This window comes from Glandiceps talaboti, chromosome 3, assembly GCF_964340395.1.
Source record: "Glandiceps talaboti chromosome 3, keGlaTala1.1, whole genome shotgun sequence".
Lineage (NCBI taxonomy): Eukaryota > Metazoa > Hemichordata > Enteropneusta > Spengelidae > Glandiceps > Glandiceps talaboti.
This window is the reverse complement of record NC_135551.1, coordinates 28,911,375-28,915,870: the sequence shown is the minus strand read 5'-3', so window position 1 is coordinate 28,915,870 and position 4,496 is coordinate 28,911,375. Positions and strand designations below refer to the sequence as shown.

The following is a 4,496-nucleotide window of genomic DNA, read 5'->3' as shown; positions in this document are numbered from 1 at the left end:
TTTCAGAGTTTATACTAGTAGTTATATATTACTCACATATTCATTTTAAGATATTGCTATATAATTAAGTTTCTACTTCACACACAACTCCACATTGTACATGTAGTACATAAACAAATATTTAGGAAAACCAAAAGTTTTAATGTTTTGAAAATATTTTCTACTTGTTTTAAAATGTTAACCCCCCCCCCAACCGTAAATAATGACGGCTCCCTAAACATGGAATGAGTAAAGCCTGGATTGAACACCATAAGCCTGGATTGTATTTTGGTATTTGTAATCTTAGACGATAACAGTCACGTGGTGACCGACCTTCATATGATTTATAATATGTTTTATCTCGGTACCAATGGGGTTATCACGGTCAAAAGTGGAAGCCTTTGGGCCCGAGTCGGACGTTAGTTGATCTCTGCAATTTCTCATCAGCTTGGCTTTGGAGAGTGTGTGTTGACCATAAAATGAACGAAGCGAAAGCCGAAATGAAGGTGGCAAAGGAGGTCATGATGACGAGGTATACTCCTCGTTCAATTCTAAAGGAGACGGTTTGGTTGGCATTTGTCATCTCCTGTGTTTTGGTCCAGAAAATAGTTACAGCGAGTAGACCAAACAATCCTGTAAAAAGACAAGATCATTAAATGTAATATGAAAAAGAAATTGTTGAATGGAAAAAAAAGATTTAGCAAAACAATACGACATGATACACGGAAACACAAAGACACAGCCACACACACACACACACACACACACACACGTCACAGCCACACACGACATGACACACGCAGACACAGACACAGACACAGACACAGACACAGACACAGACACAGACACAGACACAGCCACAGACACACATGACACACTGACTTAACATGACATGACATGACATGACATGACATGACATACACAGTCACAGACACATGACATACGCACTGCCATGAACGGAAACAACGGAAGTGTGTCAATATAATAAATATCAAGGTGGTCATGGACTGTTAAGGCCCAACAAAAAAAGTGTGGTTCCAATTTTAGAATAGGTGGGGTAGGTAGATTTTTTTTTCATTTTATTTAAAAAAATTATGTGTGAGTGTCTAGTTCAGGTTTTTCCATTCTCTGTGTTGTTTATTTCTATCAGGTGTACACCAGCCATTACAGATTGGAAGGACAGTTTTATTTTGTCTTTTTTTAAGTTGATAGTAGTTTCCGCATCCACTATTTCTCGTGAGACTTCACAATTTTTGCGATGTTATTATTTTTTTTCTTGAACACGTTAAAAAAAGTTAAGGGTCAGCATTGAAAAGCTATGTGGGGTCGGGTAACCAGAACCAAACAAATATTTTTTAGGCCTAGTACTAATTTCAAATAGCTCAGTGGCGAAGAAATTCTATAACTTAGTCACAGGTACGAATCCATCAATGGGCATACATTTAGTGTGGTAAGTAGAGTTATGCAACGTTCTGCAAGGATACAGTCACTGCCTAGGAGCCGGTTATGTTCTCCCTTCTTATTAAATCCACTGAGGCATATCCAAAATGAATGCGAATCATACTTTTATTTTCTCAATAGTGTCAATATATCCCTTTTTACATGTTTTCTTTCATTCACAACTATTACTATACATTTTCATACAAATTTCGGTCTGTTCATACCCCTTCAAAGGATCTATCTTTGTTCAATGACAACGTGGCTTAACACAATTTTACAATGTGAAAGTTATCTTTCCTTCCCAACCAGTGCTTTGACTATGTTTGGTAAACTCTGTCAAAGCAAATTAACATGCATCGCAGTTAGACTGAGTAGAAAGAAACATGTACCTGCGAGCGCCATAGTTGATGCAGCAATGCGTTCCAGGTGTTTCCTCCACCGACATAGCAATGGCAAATGAACTAAGTTAACGTAGTTACTGCAGCCAAAAGACAGGCTAGTATCATACATACACGACAGGTAGTGACATACAACGGTGGACGAACTGTTCATTGTACAAACAACAACAAAAAATTAAACAATTAACAATGCATAAAATAATATTTTGAAGTATACGTAAGGGATATTACATGCATATACTCAGTTGAGTTGCTGATAGTTTTGTTTACAATGACCCTAGTACAGTTTCTCAATAAATTTGCATCATAGCTGTAATAAAATATCATTAACGATTATTGAGACTGGAACTCGAAGTAAACATACTATATCCCTTTGAAAACACTTCCCCCTGCTATCAATGCAACTTTTATTTCCTCATTCATTTACTACCCGGCAACATGCGAAAGTGCTGATCTACCCCATTACAAGTCAACGCACTCTTCAACTTGGTTTTCACACGTTGTCGGTTCCCTCCACCTTTCAAGAATATTTATTGGAATCGTGCATGATTTTAACCCCATCTTTTGAGTAGCTAGTCAAACTTTGATCAATTAACAACGAATGTTTTGTTGATCTCCAAAAATATTGTGATATATTTACACCAATGAGTCAGTGCAGAGCTTTGTAAAATGTGCACACACAACTCAAGCCGTTTTTGTATTGGACAACCAGGCAGTGCAAAGTTTTGGTTTAGTATGCAAACACAACCCAAGCCGTTGTTGTACGGATTTCCTATTGGCACACAACTCACACTGCAACTTCTTACCCTCAGATGTAAAGATGTAGGTTTATTACTGCATGATAGAGTTGTAACACACACTATACATATGATTGATATCCACCGTATTTACTCACATTTGAGTCCACCAATCAATCCGTACGATACACATACTGGTTCCTCATCTAGCTTTCGACGATAGCAAACGGTCCACAGACAACACCAATTCTCCTCAACAACTTCACTTAAGAACTCTAAGCTTACCCAAGATTTTGAAAACGTGGCGACGAAAATTCCAACAAATATCAAAAATGAGGCAACAATTTGAGTAAGTTGTACGTAAGTAGGTACTGTAACAGAGTTGTTCGTTCTGTACTGCATTATAGTGGGACTTGGAGCCATGCTAGTTGCTATCGCTGTACACCATTTTATACGTCACCTGTCACAAATTTCGCATTCTGATTGGTCGAAAGCCCTGCTGATATGCAGGCGTATTTTTCACCAACAGCAGTATTTTTACTTGTTGTATCATGTGATCACACAAACCTAGCACACAACTAGAAATCCAGCGATAACCAACATTTCGAATGCCAAATTTATTGTCAACCGTACAAAATATCATCGTTGTATACATTGTCTTTGAACTCTATGTTTCGTGTATTAAACGGGGAAATCGTCAAAAATTCCGCACAGAACGGCGAAAGTCCAGAAACGGCGAACGCCAAATTTTAAATTCCTAAATTTATGAACGACATCAAAATTAACACCACAGAGGGTGCAATTTTTGCTTAACTAGAACAACAAAGCATATAACGAACATTTCTGTACATTTAATGGGATACCGTACGCAAAATAATGACGCACTCATTTTTCAGCAGGTTATGAGTGATATGCAAATAGAAACATAATATAACGCGGAAGTGATTTATTTTGAAATGAAACATCATTTTTAGACATTCAAAAATTGAATTTGTGGTCGCAGGTGACGTATAAGTATTGTGACGAACTCGTGGAAAGTACACGAGAAACTCTGGTATTTAACACCTAATAAAACACTAGATAGAGAATATATTGCCTACGAAAGCTAATAAGTGTTAGCGTTAGCAAGCCTTCGATAAGCGTGAAAAACCCGCCCCATCACCAAGCTGTTGGTTTGACCTTGTGTATGGCAAACATACACCATAAAATTGAGTACAAACACATTCGCCAGAAGTTTTACGACCATCTCGTGAAAGCCAAATATCAACCTCACAGAGGAGTACAATAAAACATTTCCCCGAAGGAAGATGTGGGTTTTAACAAGAAAAGAAGGGAGAATAAGGGTAAACCAGGAGATTAATGTCAAATACGCTCTTGGCACGATGTTGACCTAGACGGCGTCCATGCAAGAGAGAGAGAGAGAGAGAGAGAGAGAGAGAGAGAGAGAGAGAGAGAGAGAGAGAGAGAGAGAGAGAGAGAGAGAGAGAGAGAGAGAGAGAGAGAGAGAGAGAGAGAGAGAGAGAGAGAGAGAGGGGGGGCACTGGAGAGAAGTGTTGCTATAGGTACCTGACCATGTGACCAAGACTCCGCCCCTCAGCAACTGACTGAGCAACGTAGTCGCCTGTATAGTAACTTTGTAATAAAAAGATTCCAATATAGTGAAAAGAAATAGTGCCATAAGTACAATGCCTCCATCTATAACAACACACATCATATAAATTGATTTGCCATTACCACGCAAATACGGCATAAGTTCAGTGTACTCTGAAATGAAATCATCATATACAGACCAATTCAATTCAATTTACCATATTGACAAAACAACCACATCACGCTTCAGCTGACAATGCCCCGCAGCAATGGGTTAAAACAAGCTGATGAACTAACGAGTAATGAAATAATGTCTTCATAATCAGTTTGTTCACAAAATAGAATCGACAAT

The 4,496-nt window shown here is 38.3% G+C and overlaps 1 long non-coding RNA gene across 1 annotated transcript; it reads right to left on the bottom strand.

Annotated features, from left to right (window-relative positions):
• Positions 1-356: 356 nt before the first annotated feature.
• On the bottom strand, positions 357-1,905 carry LOC144433449 (uncharacterized). The gene is made up of 2 exons (XR_013480768.1): positions 1,809-1,905; positions 357-612 (listed from the first exon to the last, which is right to left on the bottom strand). It is a non-coding gene; the product is annotated as an uncharacterized LOC144433449 (long non-coding RNA).
• Positions 1,906-4,496: the final 2,591 nt, after the last annotated feature.